At 42.8% G+C, this 20,089-nt stretch overlaps 1 protein-coding gene across 1 annotated transcript in view; it reads right to left on the bottom strand.

Moving 5' to 3' along the window:
* LOC141148352 (F-box only protein 6-like) overlaps positions 1–15,413 on the bottom strand; it is a 56,369-nt gene extending 40,956 nt beyond the window's left edge. Inside the window, exon 1 of the mRNA XM_073635743.1 lies at positions 15,340–15,413. The gene's annotated coding sequence lies outside the window, so the exon portion shown is untranslated. The remainder of the gene's footprint in view (positions 1–15,339) is intronic.
* Positions 15,414–20,089: the final 4,676 nt, after the last annotated feature.

The raw sequence follows: 20,089 nt of genomic DNA, 5'->3' as shown, positions 1-20,089 counted from the left end.
GATGAGAGGCTCCTCCCTACAGGAAACACAATCAATTGACAGCTGTTTTAAGTCCCCACCCTTCCCCTTGATCCTCAGTTTGTTTTTTTCCAAATGACCCGAAGCCTGGCTGGTGGTCTCCCCCTGGGAGCCGGACCAAATGCCTGGGAAGCCTCTGGGTCTGGCCGGATATATTTATCCTTCTTGGGGGGTTCCCCTATCCTTTCCTCAGGGGGGGCAGCAGAAACTGGAAGAGCCCCCCCCCCCTCGAGAGCTGAAGGCCCCTTGGTAAAGTGGTGTCCCCAGAACTTCAGGGGCCATTATCCTGTCTCCCCCCCACCCCCCCCCCCCTCCCTTACCTGTCCGGGTGTCCGATCAGACAGAGGTGCTGGCCGTCGGTTCTTTCCAGGGGGAGCATGTCCCCCGACTCCTGGGCCCCTGGTAGCTCACGTGGGCTGCTGGGGAGGGCCCCGCCTGAACGACCCATTCTTACCCAGAAGGGAAGGCTGAGAGTCAGCAGGAGCAGGTACCCACATCCTCCTTTCGAGGAGGCACCAGTTCGCTACGGTGGATGTCTGCCTAAACCACCTCAGATGGGAATGAGGAATGTACGGCATTGCCCCCCCCCCCCCCCCATGTGTATATACTGACTGGTACAGTGCAGGACACAGCCTAACCTTGCAGTTCCCTAAAGGGACAGCAGTTGGGGGGGGGCACTTTACCGGCTATCCTCCTTGTGTGTGGACCATAAGGATGGAAAAGCAAGCCCGGTGGCAAGAAGACGACAACGGTGAGTACTTTCCTTTACCTTGGGAATTTAGCAAAATCCCTAATCCCAGCCAGATGGTTTCTGGGCATTTGAGATGATCTCCCCTGGGGTCTGGATTCAAATAGCCCAGAAGCTTCTGCTAAAAACACCAGCTACAACTCCATCTTACATCAGAGATGCTGTATGGTGGACAAGTGGTGCAGAGGAGCGAGTGTGCCTAAACCACCTCAGATGGGAAAGAGGTAGGTAAGGCATTTCTTCCCCTTCCACCGGTATTTACTGAGTGGTGCAGTGCAGGACCTGGGGTCTCCATAACAAAATAGCCCAGAAGCTACTGCTAAAACCACCAGCCACAGCTTCCTCTTATAGCAGAGACACTGTGGTTATCACAACAGTAGGTTGCCAGCCTCTCCCTACATGTCCGGTTGTGGGACATTAGTAGGGATGAATAGAGCGAAGGGGGGACCTGGTAGATACAAAGAGTTCCTTACAGGTCAGGTATACCACTGTGCAATGGTTGAAGGATTCAGGAGTAAGCTCCCCTGGTCAGCAGGTGCTCTAGGTTATATGGCCCTATTAGCCCAGCTGCTATTAATCTGAAGTTGTTCCAAAATGCTTAAAAGCTGACCTAACTTTCAACAATGTGGCAGGGACCAAGCTTCTGTGTGGCACAGTAGGGGTTCCCTTGTGACAGATCCTCCTTTTGGGGGTTGCTTGCTATGGGTAACTTTTCATAAGCTCCAACCTCCCACTCCACCTTTTACATTGTGGTTATATTATAGTGCAGGAGGTAAGAAAAACCTTTTTGTTGGTTTGGGCTACAGTCCACTCAGTGACAGATCTAAAGGCGATTTACCATAAATTGATTCCTATATCCTTTAACCGGTTCCCGACCGGCACACGCCGATGTACGTCGGCAGAATGGCACGGATGGGCAAATGGACTTACAGGTATGTCCATTTGAATTCCCTGCCGTGCCATTGCGTGTGTGCTGCCGGCGGCTAGCACGCGCGCCGGCCGGGAGCTCCGTGAGTCGGGTTGCGGGTCCCGCGGACTCTATCGCCATGGGGATACCCGCGATCGCCTCACGGAGAGGACGAACGGGGAGATGCTGATGTAAACAGCATCTCCCCGTTCTGCCTAGTGACAAGTGTCACTCGATCTCTGCTCCCTGTCATCGGAGCAGAGATCAGTGATGTCACACACACAGCCCATCCCCCCTACAGTTAGTAATCACTCCCCTAGGACATACTTAACCCCTCCCCGCCCCCTAGTGGTAGGGTTGCCACCTCATCCCTTTAAATCCGAACACATATGAATTACACAGGTTCTGTGGCTGATTAAGGTGGTAATTAAACTCACTTGGTGCCTTATCTGCATTAAATTAGCCTCAGAACCTGTGTAATTTATATGTGTTCGGGTTTAAAGGGATAAGGTGGTAACCCTACCTAGTGGTTAACCCCTTAACTGCCAGTGTCATTTACACAGTAATCAGTGCATTTTTAATCGCACTGATCGCTGTATAAATGACAATGGTCCTAAAAATGTGTCAAAAATGTCCGCCATAATGTCGCAGTCACAATAAAAATCGCTGATCGCCGCCATTACTAGTAAAAAAAAAAAAAATTATTAATAAAAATGCCATAAAACTATCCCCTAGTTAGTAAACGCTATAACTTTTGCGCAAACCAATCAAACGCTTATTACGATTTTTTTTTTTTTTTTACCAAAAATATGTAGAAGAATACGATCAGCCTAAACTGAGGAAAAAAAATGTTTTTTTATATCTTTTTGGGGGATATTTATTATAGCAAAATGTAAAAAATAATGCTTTTTTTCAAAATTGTCGATCTTATTTTGTTTATAGCGCAAAAAATAAAAATCGCAGAGGCGATCAAATACCACCAAAAAGCTCTATTTGTGGGAAAAAAAGGACGTCAATTTTGTTTGGGAGCCACGTCGCACGACCGTGCAATTGTCAGTTAAAGCGACGCAGTGCCGAATCGCAAAAAACGTTCTAGTCAGGAAGGGGGTAAAATCTTCCGGGGCTGAAGCGTTTAAGGATTTTCTGTGCAAACATATGCAAGAGCTAGATACATGATTGCTTGTTTAAGGCCTGCAGGTAGCTATTTACAGTGGGGACAGAAAGTATTCAGACCCCCTTAAATTTTTCACTCTTTGTTATATTGCAGCCATTTGCTAAAATCATTTCAGTTCATTTTTTTCCTCATTAATGTACACACAGCACCCCATATTGACAGAAAAACACAGAATTGTTAACATTTTTGCAGATTTATTAAAGAAAAACTGAAATATCACATGGTCCTAAGTATTCAGACCCTTTACTCAGTATTTAGTAGAAGCACCCTTTTGATCTAATACAGCCATGAGTCTTTTTGGGAAAGATGCAACAAGTTTTTCACACCTGGATTTGGGGATACTCTGCCATTCCTCCTTGCAGATCCTCTCCAGTTCTGTCAGGTTGGATGGTAAACGTTGGTGGACAGCCATTTTTAGGTCTCTCCAGAGATGCTCAATTGGGTTTAAATCAGGGCTCTGGCTGGGCCATTTAAGAACAGTTACAGAGTTGTTGTGAAGCCACTCCTTCGTTATTTTAGCTGTGTGCTTAGGGTCATTGTCTTATTGGAAGGTAAACCTTTGGCCCAGTCTGAGGTCCTGAGCACTCTGGAGAAGGTTTTCGTCCAGGATATCCCTGTACTTGGCCGCATTCATCTTTCCCTCGATTGCAACCAGTCGTCCTGTCCCTGCAGCTGAAAAACACCCCCCTAGCATGATGCTGCCACCACCATGCTTTACTGTTGGGACTGTATTGGACAGGTGATGAGCAGTGCCTGGTTTTCTCCACACATACCGCTTAGAATTAAGGCCAAAAGGTTCTATCTTGGTCCCATCAGACCAAAGAATCTCATTTCTCACCATCTTGGAGTCCTTTAGGTGTTTTTTTAGCAAACTCCATGCAGGCTTTCATGTGTCTTGCACTGAGGAGAGGCTTCCGTCGGGCCACTCTGCCATAATGCCCCGACTGGTGGAGGGCTGCAGTGATGGTTGACTTTCTATAACTTTCTCCTGACTGCATCTCTGGAGCTCAGCCACAGTGATCTTTGGGTTCTTCTTTATCTCTCTCACCAAGGCTCTTCTCGCCCAATAGCTCATTTTGGCTGGACGGCCAGCTCTAGGAAGGGTTTTGGTCATCCCAAACATCTTCCATTTAAGGATTAAGGAGGCCACTGTGCTCTTAGGAACCTTAAGTGCAGCAGAAATTGTTTTGTAACCTTGGCCAGATCTGTGCCTTGCCACAATTCTGTCTCTGAGCTCTTCAGGCAGTTTCTTTTGACCTCATTTGCTCTGACATGCACTGTGAGCTGTGTGTGGCTTTCCTAATCAAGTCCAATCAGTATAATCAAACACAGCTGGACTCAAATGAAGGTGTAGAACCATCTCAATGATGATCAGAAGAAATGGACAGCACCTGAGCTAAATATGAGTGTCACAGCAAAGGGTCTGAATACTTAGGACCATGTGATATTTCAGTTTTTCTTTTTTAATCTGCAAAAATGTCAACAATCCTGTGTTTTTCTGCCAATATGGGGTGCTGTGTGTACATTAATGAGGAAAAAAATGAACTTAAATGATTTTAGCAAATAGCTGCAATATAACAAAGAGTGAAAAATTTAAGGGGGTCTGAATACTTTTCGTCCCCACTGTACCTCCAGGCTAAATTGGTGACCAACTTTTCTAGAGGTCTTAAATTGGTCTCTAGGGCTGGGCTCATTGAGACTTTAGTTTCTGATCAGCCCCACCTGTGTGTGAGCTGGCTAGCATTTGCTCAGTCTACGGAGGTAAGGTAGGACAACAGCTACTATAGTAAGGTGTCCAACCATTTTAGGATTTGTTCCTTCACTGGGGGTGAAGTGTTAGTATCTACAGCCCAGGCTATGCCTATGGATCAAATTGCCCTGTTTGGTTATTTCATAAAGGGATACACCATGACTTTGGTTGCACACCAGTAGACCTCAGTAGTGAAGGTTTGTCCTTGATGTTTTGTGGCACAGCAGAAATACACATTGATATTTGTGACATTTCTGCTCATAAGGGGTATATTGCTGTACATCAGAAATGCACTGCACTGAAGCTTGTTTGTTGTCCTTTATATCCTAAAGGTACTGCTTTGTTTGGCTACAGATCAGAAAAATACAACCGGGAAGGTGGTCTGTACTTTCTGGTCTTGTGCCGCATGGTGGAAATGCACATCATTGAGTCTTGTGACATCTCTGCTCATATCTGTTATATTGCTGCACATCAGACATACACAAGATTGAGGTCTGTCTGGGGTTTGTGTCCTGTATTACTGCCTTATTGGTTGCTTATTAGAAAGGCAGTAGTGAAGATCGATGGTCCTGAATTGTTGGACCACATAGCAGAAATACAAATTGAACCTGGGCCAGGGGTAGTACTGGTACTGCCTTTGGTAATCGGTGCAGCACCACAAAGTGGCGTCGTGCTGACAGTGCTATTAACAGCAAAGGCTGACGATTTTAGGCATGCGATTTGACATGTTGATTCGCATGCCAAATTACTTCAATACGGATGTGCTATCTCTATTCAGATTGTTATATTGTTGCACATCAGACATATACAAGATTGAAGGTTGTCTGTCCTTTATGTCTTACATATACTGCCTTATTGGCTGCATATCAGAAGGGACACAACAGTGAGGTTACTTGTCCTTTTCTGATTTTGTTTTTGCTGCCTCAGCAGGGAAACACATTGAGGGTGGTGGCGTCTCTGCTCAGTATTGGTATATTGCTACACATCAGACATACACAAAGATTGAAGATTGTTTGTGTCCTGTATGTTCTATATTTACTGCCTTATCGGCTGCATATCAGAAAGGTACAGCAGTGAGCGATGTCTTTTCTGTTTCTCATTGTTCTACCTGGATGCTTCTTATGCCGCGTACACATGAGCAGACTTTACGGCAGACTTTGCTCGGCAGACTTTGCTCGGCGGACTTTTCGACGGACTTTACGACGGACTTTCTGAATGAACGGACTTGCCTACACACAATCCACCAAAGTCTGTCGAATTCGTATGTGATGACGTATGACCGGACTAAAATAAGGAAGTTCATAGCCAGTAGCCAATAGCTGCCCTAGCGTGGCTTTTTGTCCGTCGAACTAGCATACAGACGAGCGGACTTTACGACCGGACTCGATTTCGACGGATTAATTTAAAACCTGTTTCAAATCTAAGTCCGGAATATGGCGCTACCCTATGGTGACCCAACTTAGATTTATAAATTGGGAATAAACCCCTGGCTATACAGGTAATGCACAACTTGATATATATATAGGCGAGCAAAGGGAGTAGTTTGTGTGTATAAAAATGATAAAAAACAACAACAAAAAGTGCATCAAAACTGAACCACAAAAAAACACATCAAGTAATACACCCTATTATATGTATATACCCACTAGAAGTGCAATTATTATAGATTAAATTTTGTATAAGTGCATGTCATATTATAAATAGGAACCGCTAAGTTGCAACTGAGCTGAAACACAAAAAACACTCTATCAAGCGAAACAATAAATCATACCAAAGATGAAATCAACAGTATTAAGTATATGATCAGTGTTCCAATGCACTGTAAATACCGGTGAGGTTAAATGTTAATCAAGTACTGAACTTAACCAAAATATTCGTGTGAGTGTGTAATTATATAGATAAACCAAAATATTCGTGTGGGTGTGTAATTATATAAATAAACCACTAATTAGTCCAATATGCATTATAATGTCCAAACCGGGATACCAAAAGTATCCTCCCACAGTGTGCAGTCCAAAGAATATTTATAAATATATAAAAGATGTAGAAAACCGGTGACTTCTGTGCTCATATGAGCTTGGTGACTTCAGGTGCTCCCCCAATGTTTCCCCACTCACCAGACGTGGTCACCCCTGCAGGGGTAATGGGCATAGAGTGGGTAGCTTATGATGGGTATTCCCTTAGATGTTCCCCCTTTTATGCTCCGCTCCTCCGCCGGCTTCCACCAACAATCCGATGCAGCCCTCCGGGCATTCGTTGCAGACCTGGACCCCTCCACGATTTAGCACCATCAATCAATCCTCTCCTCCATGCAAAAGAAACAGGGGACTTCCGTAGTGAAGTATGCTAAATTTATTTAAAATTGTATTCCATACAGCGATAAAATCCAACAAGACCCAGTGCAGCACGGCCGTAAGCAAGGTTGAGTCCAGGAAGCCAGTCCTAGTGCGGGCGTCCCAACTTGCGTTCCAGCCAGAACTTCCGGGTGTGACGTGTGAGCGTGACTCGCCCTTACGTGTTTCGTCATCTTATACTCAAGTAGGTCCCATTGGGAACTAATTAAGGGAAGGCTGCAACCCTCTAACTTCCTAAGCGTGGATTTTTAATATAATCAAATCTAAGTCCGTCCAACTTTTGAGAAAACAAAGTCCGCTGGAGCCCACACACGATTGAATTGTCCGACCAAATCCCGTCCGCCGGGCAAAGTCTGCCGTAAAGTGTGCTCGTGTGTACGCGGCATAAGGGATACACAGCAGGGGGTTGTTTGCTGCACTCCTCCAGGGAGATACAACATTGGGGACCCCTCGCTTGTTCAACCTGAAAATTGCAAGTTCCCTGCGACCGGTGTAATCTTGAGGTCTGTGGATCCAGAAAGCAGGGTCTGCTTGGTGGCGCTGCGACCTGGAGTTGCACAGACATGAATGGTACCCATTGGAAGCCATAGTGTATGACTTTTCTCTTGCGTTTTTGCGGTCCCAGGTTGCAGGTTGGGTCGCACAGGTGTGGGAGCCCTAAGCTTGTCCCTTCTGGTTGAGGTTTTGCTAAACAGGAATAGACATCATGAAGTTATTGCCTTACTTTGCAGTACACCAGAAAGATCGCAGCTAGGAAGGCTGTCTATTTTTATGTTGCTGCACGGCAGAAATACTCAAAATTAAAGCTTGTTGGTGCTTTCTGTTTCAGATTCCCTTGCCTTACTGCACTTCAGAAAAACACAATGCCGCAGGTTGCTTGTGTCCTTTCTGTGTTGGTTCTATGTGACTGCACTACAGAACTGCATAACAGGAAAGATATTGTCTTGTGTACCATATTGATCTTATAACTGTATTTGGTGGTTCGTCAGAAATACGCAACATATATGTTTGGGTCTTTCTGTCTTATATTTATGGCCTTGTTTTGCTGTACATCAGTAAAACTCCACTGTAAAGAGGGTTCCCGTCCTTTCTGTATTTATATCAGTTATGACCTAGCTAGCTGCACTTCAGAAACGCGCAGCATTTAGGGTTTGCATGTGTCTTAATGTTTTTTACATATTGGCCGCACATCAGAAAACCAGACTGTGAGAACTGTTTGTCTACATTGAAGTTCAGATTTGGGTCTCTCCCATATTTGATATGCTGGTTTAGCTAGCCACACTCGGATACACAACATTATTGTCTCTGCTTGTGTCCTGTCTGTCTAAATCTATTGTGCTTTCCCCACAATCTATGATCTTTTTTAATTTGTGATATTAATAATGCATGTATCACCTTTTGTATTTCAGCCCTCTTTTACGTGGAGGGGCCAGGAGTTCTGGCTGCAGACATCACATGTCAGAAAGCCTCAGCCCCTTACATTCAGGAATGAATTTCCTAGGGTTGAAGCCCAGCAGGGTTATAGGACACTGGAGGAAGGCGATAAAGAATCACCCTGTTTAGTAAGAACTTGTTCAGAGGAGTATTATGGCCTGAAGATGAAGTATAAAGATGTATACCCGACCGAATAGGTTACGGCTCGGTGCATGGCCTTCATCTCGCCCTTCTAGCAGAACTAGATGTAGCAGTATAAGTGTTATACTCCTGCTATGGACTTTACTTACGCCTGAGTGCCTACTTCAGGAGAATAAAGCCCCAGAGTGGGCATGCCTTAAACCCAGGAATCAAGCCTCTGTTAATCTGTTACCCTTAAGTAGGCTTCCCTTTAGTCTTTGCTGAGGTAAAGATAAAAATGAACAAAAAAGGTTGTCTGTTAGGGGCCCACTTTTTTCTTTTTTTTTTTTTTTTTTTTGGAAGTTTTAATTCCCTGAACAGGGTAGTGTTAAGACAGGCCCTCTTATGCCGTGTACACACGGTCGGACTTTTCGGCTACAAAGGTCCAACAGCCCGTCCGACGGACATTTGGCGGACTTGCGGCAGACTTTCTAACGAACGGACTTGCCCACATACGATCACACAAAAGTCTGACGGATTCGTACGTGATGACGTACACCGGACTAAAATAAGGAAGTTGATAGCCAGTAGCCAATAGCTGCCCTAGCGTGGGTTTTTGTCCGTTGGACTAGCATACAGACGAGCGGATTTCTGGGTCCGGTGTAGTTACGACGTAAAGATTTGAAGCATGTTTCAAATCTAAAGTCCGTCAGATTTGCGGCTGGAAAAGTCCGCTGAAAGTCCGGGGAAGCCCACACACGATCGGATTGTCAGCCGGCTTTAGTCTGTCGGACTTTTGTAGACGAAAAGTCCGACCGTGTGTACGCGGCATTAGTGATCAATGTAGTGTCCTTGTCTTACAACACAGGTCTCTGATTAATCTTTAGGGGTTCTAAGTAGCACCTACAGGCACAATAGGCCATGGTTGTTAGATGTGTGAGACAGGTAACATTGCTAACCTACAAGTTTAACCTGTTTTTTGATTCCATCTTTAAGAGCCCACTCGACCTAGATCCTGCATCCGAAGCGGAGAAGGCGGGGACATCGGTGGAGTAGACCTGCAGATCAGCCGCATGATCCAGCTAAGATACCTTCATCAAGCATATGGAGTGGAGGTAAAACTCACTGCAGAACCAAGGTTCGCCAAGAGGGTCTTGCAGTGGTCCCACCCTAAGGTAGGCCTGAGGTACTTGATTATCCTCTCAGGTGTGCCATCCTGGAAGATGACTTATGCCCCGTACACACGGTCGCACATTGATCGGACATACCGACAACAAAATCCTAGGATTTTTTCCGACGGATGTTGGCTCAAACTTGTCTTGCATACACACGGTCACACAAAGCTGTCGGAAAATCCGATCGTTCTGAACGCGGTGCCGTAAAACACGTACGTCGGGACTATAAACGGGGCAGTGGCCAATAGCTTTCATCTCTTTATTTATTCTGAGTAGGGATGAGCTTCGAGTTCGAGTCGAATTCATGTTCGACTCGAACATTGGCTGTTCGCAAGTTCGCCGAACAGCGAACAATTTGGGGTGTTTGCGGCAAATTCGAATGCCGCAGAACACCCTTTAAAAGTCTATGGGAGAAATCAAAAGTGCTAATTTTAAAGGCTTATATGCAAGTTATTGTCATAAAAAGTGTTTGGGGACCCGGGTCCTGCCCCAGGGGACATGGATCAATGCAAAAAAAAGTTTTAAAAACGGCCGTTTTTTCAGGAGCAGTGATTTTAATAATGCTTAAAGTGAAACAATAAAAGTGTAATATTCCTTTAAATTTTGTACCTGGGGGGTGTCTATAGTATTCCTGTAAAGGGGCGCATGTTTCCCGTGTTTAGAACAGTCTGACAGCAAAATGACATTTCGAAGGAAAAATTCCATTTAAAACTACCCGCGGCTATTGCATTGCTGACAATACACATAGAAGTTCATTGATAAAAACGGCATGGGAATTCAACACAGGGAAACCCTGAACCAAAATTAAAAAAAAAAAAATGACGTGGGAGTCCCCCTAAATGAACCTGAACCGTACCAGGCCACATGCCCTCAACATTGGGAGGGTGCTTTGGGGTAGCCCCCCAAAACACCTTGTCCCCATGTTGATGAGGACAAGGGCCTCATCCCCACAACCCTGGCTGGTGGTTGTGGGGGTCTGCGGGCGGAGGGCTTATCGGAATCTGGAACAGTCTGACAGCAAAATGACATTTTGAAGGAAAAATTCCATTTAAAACTACCCGCGGCTATTGCATTGTGACATTGCGGCAGACAGATCGGACAATAAGTGACACTTTTTGGGGACCAGTGACACCAATACAGTGATCAGTGCTAAAAAAAAATGTTACTGTATAAATGGCACTGGCATGGAAGGGGTTAACATCAGGGGCGATCAAGGGGTTAAGTGTTCTTCTAGGGAGTGCTTTCTAACTGTGGGGGGGTAGACTGACTGGAGGAAGAGAGACATCTGTGTTGCTCATTAGCAGGAACACGGATGTCTCTCTTCCTCTGTAACAGAACACTGTTCTGCCTCTCCTACGAATGGTCGCGGGTGGCCATCGTGGCGGCCGGACTCGCTGATTGGCTCCCGCTGTTTCCAATCACAGGGTAAGCGGGTCTCTGTCAGTGCACGCGGGTGCGCCCCAGACTCAGGAAGAGGAAACAACGTACGGGTACATTGTTTCGCGCAGCCTGGCTGCCCTGCCGCAGTATATGTATGGTGGGCAGTCCGGAAGCGGTTAAAAAAAATTGGCACCTGCGCTTATCAGCCCTTTTTATTAGCAATACAGTTGAAGTGGTCATAAAGACACAAGGTTTTTTTTTTTTTTAACAGATATATATATAGTGTAGCGCTATGTGTATGGGTAGATCAAGGTGAGATGTTAGAATCGGGCCAACTGACAATGGCCAGAAAACAAGCAAAAAATTAATTTAAAAAGGTGAGTTGAAAAAAAATTTGATTGCACAAATACAAATTTATGTACGGAGCATAATAGAAAACGCCTGTGGTAAAGTGAAAACAACAAACACAATATAAATCAACATTAAATAAAGTCCATGTAAATAAATTGTGTCCTTAATGGAAATCGAAAAAAGGCCACCACCAACAGTCTCTGAGGGTAGGTTGATGAGAGCAGCAACAGGGTGTTACTGGTGGGTGAAACGGAGGAACACCAAATCCAATGTGACATCTATGTATGTGTCAGAACCACCACCATAACATCTGAAGAGGCTTACCGGACGTAGAGGACTTGGAAAGACATACGTCTTGCAAGTCACAAAAAGCTTAATTAGCCACCGGGGCTAGCAGGGTGAAAACATCAGTATCCAAAGCTTCAATAGGTGAGGAGGAAAGATCTATAGGCAGCTTCGACCGTCCAGAGGTATCAGCAAACCATCCGGATGTATAATTGGAACCATGAGAGAAAAAAGACTCACATGGCGTGATATCGTTTTAAAAGGCATGCATTTATTAAAACAATAAAAGAAAAGCACTCACATGGTATACGATCATAAACAGCTAAAATGGTATCGGATGCGGTGATCATAAAAGGTCCACCCACAGCTAAAATGGTATCGGATGCGGTGATCATAAAAGGTCCACCCAGCTAAAATGGTATCGGATGCGGTGATCATAAAAGGTCCACCCTGGCTAAAATGGTATCGGATGCGGTGATCATAAAAGGTCCACCCGCTAAAATGGTATCGGATGCGGTGATCATAAAAGGTCCACCCCAGCTAAAATGGTATCGGATGCGGTGATCATAAAAGGTCCACCCTTGCATTCTGTGCTTACCTTAGCCCTCTCTTGATCCAGTGATGTCCATAAGAGCCTTGCCTCTCCGGGGACTGGCACTCCTGATTGGCTCACTGGCTGTGATTAACAGCCAATGGCTCCCACTGCTGTCAAAAGCCAATCAGGAGACGAAGGGGGTTGGGGCCAAGACACGCAGAGCAGCGGCTTGGCTCGGGTACCCCCAGAGCAAGCTGCTTGCTGTGGGGCCCCCCAGCAGGAGGGTGGAGCCAGGTGTGCCGGGGTGGTCTGCTCTGTGCAAAACCACTTCACACAGCAGGTAAGTATAACATATTTGTTAGTAAAAACAAAAACCAAAATCAAGGCTTTAATATTGCTTTAAAGGGGCCCCAAAGTCAGTTTTCTTTTAACTTAACCACTTGCCGACCAGCTACCGCAGTTTTACTGCGGCAGAATGGCAAGACCCTTTTGTCACCAGGGGCACATGCAGCCGCAGCGTGTACCCGGAGCCGATGCGAGTGCCCAGAGGGTGCAGTGACCGCCGGGCACCCGCCATCGCTCATGACAGAGCGAGAACCGGGATCTGTGGGTGTAAGCCCACAGATCCCGGTTCTCCCAGGGGAGTGGAGACTGATCGTGTGTTCATACTAAGTATGAACACCAATCTCTTTCTTCTAGTCAGTCCCATCTCACCCCACAATATCGCAGTCCCGGTAAAAATCGCTGATCACCGCCATTACTAGTAAAAAGACAAAAATAAATAAAAATGCCATAAATCTATCCCCTATTTTGTAGATGCTATAACTTTTGCGCAAACCAATCAATATACGCTTATTGCGATTCCTCTTTTACCAAAAAAAAGTGGGATATTTATTATAGCAGAAAGTGCAAAATATTGTGTTTTTTTTCAAAATTGTTGCTTTTTTTTTTTTTTTTTGTTTATAGCGCAAAAAATAAAAACCGCAGAGGGGATCAAATACAACCAAAAGAAAGCTCCATTTGTGGGGGAAAAAAAAGGACATCAATTTTGTTTGGGTACAGCGTCGCACGACCCCATAATTGTCAGTTAAAGCGATGCAGCGCCGAATCGCAAAAAATTGGCCTGGTCATTGAGCAGCCAAATCTCCCGGGGCTGAAGTGGTTAATGCATTCCCTGCATTAGAGTAAAAACCACCCCACTACCTGTTCCCCCATGCCTAAACACTTACCTGCTTCCTCTCTCCGATTCAGTACTGTCCCAGCCACCGCACACCGGTCTTCCTCGTCTCACAAGAGGAACCTCCTGTCAGTCAAACACCTGTGAGAAGGGGGTTTGACTTAATAACACTGTGTGTCTGGACTTACACAGCCCTGATTGGGAGAGAGCCCGCATGGGTGCCCCCATAGCACATGGCTCACCAAGGGGGCACAGAAAGGAAGGAGCAGACAACACCAGCGGAGCACCTCCAAAGAGGAGGCAAGGGGGCCACTCTGTGCAATATTGCTGCACAGAGCAGGTACGTGTAATTTCTTTTTCATTTTAATATTTAGAAATTGACTTTTCAATCTTTACAATCACTTTATATTAAACAAAGAAACATTTTTTTTTTTTTTGTTTGTTTTTTTTAAAATTAAAGCTTAATAAAAAAAAAACATGTTTTAAAGCCCCCTGCCACACACACACACACACACACACACACACACACACACACACACACACACACACACACACACACACACACACACACACACACACACACACACACACACACACACACACACACGGGGCATCGGGTGCACATGTGTAGAAAACTATAATTATGCCAAGCCTATTATGTATAGCCAAGTGAGAGTAATAATTCTAGGGCTTTCATTCATAGTTAATAAATAAATATAAATAAATATATATTAATTTTTTTATTTAGTATTAACTGATGAACTGTAAAGGCTTTCAAAGCATCACCTATGGACAGTTTTAGGTTCTTTTGCTATTTCACAGGCGCACCCAACTTTGGAGCTTGACACATTTGGTATTGATTTACTCAACACAATCTTATTTGTTATACTTTACCAAAAATTGTTTTTGTTTTTTTTTGTTTTTTTTCTACTTTGTTGGCACTAAAATTAATATGAATGTATTTTCACTGAGACTTTATAAAACAGTAGCACAATAATTGTTGCTATAAATAAAATTGCAATTGTATTGGGTTTTCATGTAAATATTGTGTATTTTAACACGTGTGTACAACATGACAAAAAAAAAATAGATAAATCTGGTAGCGAAGGGGTTAAAGTAAAAGAATAAAGAAATAAAAACCAAAATTCATTGCAGCAGACCCATATAAAGAGTTAAGCGCCATGTATAGTGAAAACATTGATTTAAAAATAAAAATGCCACACCCTTTCCTTTTCCAATCTAAAATTCAAAATCAAAATTTTGAACAGACAGTAACACACTGTTTAAAATTGTAGAAGTTACCATTTTCACTTTTTTTTTTTTTTTTTACTATTTTTACTACTTTTTAGTATAGTAAACTTTCAAAGCAATGAAATGCACCAAAAACATGAAAAAAAAAAAATCAAAGATAAAAGATGTAAAAATCTTTTAACTTTTTTGGGGGGTATTTACTTTTGTGTTTTTATTTTTGTTTTTTGTTGACATGGCATGCGTGATCATCAAAAAAAAAAATCACTACAATACAGTGCACTTTTCCAGGACACGTACGATTTTCACACCTTTTCTCTTTTATACCTGAATTCCCAACAAGCTACATCCAAAAACAGCAAACATTTCAGACAAAAACGACGCTCGTGTGTCAAACAAAACTCTTTAAACAAACCTTAACCAAACTTAACTCCTCCATTTTCACTTTCTATATAAACTCTTCATCATTATCATCATCAGCTGTGATCAATCATCATCATAATCCTCAATCGTCACATCTAATAGGGCGTCTATTCATCAATGTTTTAACCTAAAATTCCCACATCCATCACACAAGATTCCCACATTGCTAAGTAGTAGACGTGACCTCCCTGATTCTCCCCCTAGAAACCCCTGGATGAGGGTTGTGTAGATCCAGTATAAGAAGAACTGGTTCCAGTTACCTGCACTGGGAGAAGAGGATGTGTGATCTCAGCGATCTCTCTGTAGACTGCGGTCCGTTGGTGACAGTTATATACACACACTGACTGGGGGAGGAGGGATTTTACGGGATATAGAAGCTTTGACAGAAATGAATTCTGCTTTCACTCTTTATGTCATCTCTAATGTCAGATCTCATACATGTACCAAGATTATATACAATGATCCCCACATTACTGAGAGATCAGATCTCATACATGTACCGAGATTATATACAATGATCTCCACGTTACTGAGAGATCAGATCTCATACATGTACAGAGATTATATACAATGATCCCCACATTACTGAGAGATCAGATCTCATACATGTACAGAGATTATATACAATGATCCTAACATTACTGAGAGATCAGATCTATCATTATACAATGTACCCACAATACACAACTCATCCAATATTAATCGCGGAAAATGAACAAATCAGGATTAATCTATATGTGAGGGATTATATGCTGGGTGTAGTTCTCAGTATCTGTTCTTATTCTGCACATGAAGCACTATAAATACTATATCTCCCCCTCAGTGCTCCATCAGCTGGAGCCTGCCCCCCCTGCCAAGCTAATGTCTCCATTGCTGGTGCTATTTTGTTGAAGTTTGCCCATATACACAGAGTGGAGTTGGTCTTCAACAAAATGGCGCCCAAAACCCACAACTATGGCACAAATGTTATTTGTGAATGAGATAAACTACACTGAACGGACGGGTGATATGAAGAGGGGGAGAGGGAGAGCCGGGAGGAGAAGAGAATCAAAGTCAAGGTCTGCCTGAGCCTGTCCTGTACCCGAGCAATGGAGGAGGTGAGGTCAGTTTGACAGCTCCAGCCAGGCCACACAAAGTCTATGGGGGGGTCACTGTGGTAACCAGAGTCCCCCCCTCCACATCATACCCTTTACATCAAAGTCTGAAGGATTCCCCCCAGTGCAAGGAAGAACTATGTGGACCCTGATGTAAAGGGGAACTCTGTTGTGAAGAGGAATGCTGCAGACCATGATGCAAAGGGGAACGCTGTAGACTCTGATGTAACAGGAGGGGCCACCTTATATCAGAGTTTCCCTTTTACACTTGAGTTCGCAAAATACCCCCTTACATCATGGTCCGCAGCATTCCCCTTTACATCAGGCCCTGCAGAGTTCTACCTTACACTTTAAGGGGGAACCCTGTGGACTCCGGTGTAAAGGGGAATGCTGAGGACCATGATGTAAGGGGGACCATTGTCACCAGAGCCCCGCTTACAGCATTACCCTTAGCATCATAGTCCGCCACATTTCCCTTAACATCAGGATCAACAGAGCCCTCCTCTTCATCAGGGTACACTGTAAGGGGGAACCCTGCGGGCTCTTATGGAAGGGAGAATTTTATGGACTATGATGTAAAGGGGAATTATGGAATCTGACGTAAAGGGGAATGCTACAGACCCTGATGTAAGGGAGAGCTCTGATGTAAAGGGGAACTCTGCGGACTGTGATATAAAGGGGAATGCTAGCTAGGACAAGCTGGTTGTACAGAAGTGAATCTACCTAATCGACTTTTGTACAACCACCCTGTTGGGTTTTTCCTGATCGAACAGTGCTGCCAACTATAGACAGCAGCACTGATGACTGTATTCTGATAGCGGGGAAGTTTTCCAGCTGTCAGACACAATAACACAGCGGGAGTGATTCCCCCATCCACCTGGAATGTGTGGATGGGGGAATCAGGTCATAATGTACAGGCTGCCTAAAGCAGGCCATACATTATGCAAGCTTCTTTCTTTCCACTGTGAGTGAAAGGAAAGAAAATTGCTTGTTTCTCCCCCATCAACACATTTATTTGATTGGGGAATCCCTCCCATAGCGTTATTGTGTTCTACCAATGGGGAGCGCAGGGAGCCTTCCTTGCTGGAAGTACACAATGATTAGTGTTGCCAGTTTATAGCCAGCAGCACTAATTGTTTGTGAAAAACCAGACAGGCTGGTAGTACATAAGTCGATCAATGGATCAACTTGTGTAAAACCAGGATACCCATACATTGATAAAAATGTGACAGTTCCCTGCTGAACCCACCGAGTTTTGATCCATGTATGGCTGGCTTTAGGCTTGAATTAGACACTTTTTTTAAAATCTGAATGCCTTGTGCAGTTAAATTATAGCCTTAAATGCTGGTAAAATGGGATAATTTTGACCAGGGCCTGAGGATGGGCACTACTATTTGCTCTTAGAATTTTGTTACCAGCCATTTCTTTTCTAAAGAGTGTCATTGCTATTAATTTATCAGACATAACAAAAATATCCACATCAAGAAATTGAATTCTCTGAGCCTCAAATGTGCTTGTAATCTTCAAATTTAAATGGTTGTGTCCCAAAGCCTGCTTGAATTCTGACAATTCAAGAGGCGTACCTGTTCAGATCATTAGTACGTCATCTATGTACCTGTGCCATGATAAAATGTGGCACAGGTACATAGATAAGGCCTCATCAGAAAAAAAGTTCACATTCCAAATCCCCCAAGTACAGGCTGGTATACGATGGGGCACAACATGTCCCCATCGCAGCCCCTTGTACCTGGAAGTAAGAGGTAATTGGTACACAGGAGCATGGACACATGTTTATTTTTATTTTTTTCTTCAAATATAATGTTGGTAATAAATTCTGGTAATATGTGCGTTTACAGTTTTTTTAATATTTGTTTTATATTTTAAAATTGCACTTCTGTTTGTGAAAAAGCAATACTTTTGTTTGTTTATGAAACTTGGTTTTATTTATTAAGCCGTAATCTATCACAATGGCTAAATCTGTGTCTGTAGTGCATGTTCAACCCTAAATACCATAAATAATGATATATTATTTGATTTTACTCCAGGAGTATATCATGATTTTGGGAATTACAGAGAAATGTTTAAATAATGCATTACAATTTAACTAAACTCATTAGATTTTAGTTGACTAAAATGTACTGGAGATTTTAGTTATCTAAAATGTAGGAGATTTAAAAAAAAAAAATCTAATCCAGTATTTTAGTCCACTAAAATATGACTAAAACCAAAACAATTCAGGTGACTAAAATACGACTAAAACTAAAATTGCATTTTAGTCAATAGGTTATGACTAAAAGTAGAAAATGGTGTAATACCTCGTGCCACAAAGTGAACAAACAAATAAAATCAAATTATAAGTAAACAGAATATACGTGAAAATTGCTCAAACAAATAAAATCAAATATAAGTGAATAGAATATATTCAAATATAAGTGAATAGAATATACGTGTGAATTTCTGCTAGACCTTTAGTGTACAAAAAAATGGGTATAAATGTAATAGTGATCAGCGCAAATTCCTATAGTTGGATAACATACACTGAAATGATTATACCTCAATGAGGAATATTAACCGCCTTAACGATCTCCCTGGAGATTTGATCTGTCCCAGGGAGATTGTTAAGGCAGTTTAAATTCCTCATTGAGGTAAGAGCTCTGGAAGCATTAGGTTCACATAAAGATCACATATAGAAGAATCATTGATTACAAGATCTGTTTTTCACAAGAGTTTGTAGATCACAGGAATTTTGGCACATTGTTTGAAAGGGGCTTTCTTTCACAGCAATTGACCGATCGTTGTCATTATCATTTTTGTGCATTTTTTGATGGATTTTGTCACAGTAATCATTTCAGTGTATGTTATCCAATTATAGGAAGTTGTGCTGATCACTATTACATTTATGACTAAAACTAAATCAAAATTTGACTTCAAATTTAACCTCCTGACCAGGCCATTTTTTGCGTTATGACACTGCGTTACTTTAACTGACAATTGCACAATCATGCGACGCTGTACCCAAATAGCATTTATGTCTTTTTTTCCCCACAAATAGAGCTTTCTTTTGGTGGTATTTGATGACCTCCTACGTTTTTGTATATTGCGCTATAAACTGACATTTTTAAAGAAAACCCCAACATTTTTTTACTTTCTGCTATAAAACATATCCAATACAAAAATGTGAAAAAAAAAAGTCTTCATCAATTTAGGACAAGATGTAGGGGGGGGGGTGGTTTACTGACACTTTAACCACTTCAGCCCCGGAAGATTGGAAGATTTGGCTGCTCAATGACCAGAGCATTTTTTGCGATACGGCACGGCATCGCTTTAACTGACAATTGCGCGGTCGTGTGACGTTGTAGCCAAACAAAATTGACCTCCTTTTTTTCCCCTCAAATAGAGCTTTCTTTTAGTGGTATTTGATTGTCTCTGCAGTTTTTATTTTTTGCGCTATAAACAACAACAAAAAAAAAAGACAATTTTGAAATAAAAAAAAATATTTTGTACTTTTTGCTATAATAAATATCCCCTTTTTTTTTAAAAAAAAAAAAAAAAAAAAGCTGATTTTTTTTTTTTTTTCTCAGTTTAGGCCAAAATATATCCTTCTACATATTTTTGGTAATAAAAATTGCAACAAGCGTATAATTGGTTTGCGCAAAAGTTATAGCGTCTATAAAATAGGGGATAGATTTTCAGCATTTTTATTTTATTTTTTTTTTTTTTACTAGTAATGGCGGCGATCTGCGATTTTTATCATGACTGCGACATTACGGCGGACACATCGGACACATTTTTGGGACAATTGACAATTATACAGTGATCAGTGCTATAAAAATGCACTGATTCCTGTGTAAATGTCACCGGCAGGGAAGGGGTTAACTGTGTTCCCTGACTGTGTGTTCTAACTGTAGGGGGAGGG

The sequence above is a fragment of the Aquarana catesbeiana genome, linkage group LG06, assembly GCF_042186555.1.
Source record: "Aquarana catesbeiana isolate 2022-GZ linkage group LG06, ASM4218655v1, whole genome shotgun sequence".
NCBI lineage: Eukaryota > Metazoa > Chordata > Amphibia > Anura > Ranidae > Aquarana > Aquarana catesbeiana.
This window is presented reverse-complemented; position numbering and strand designations above follow the sequence as displayed.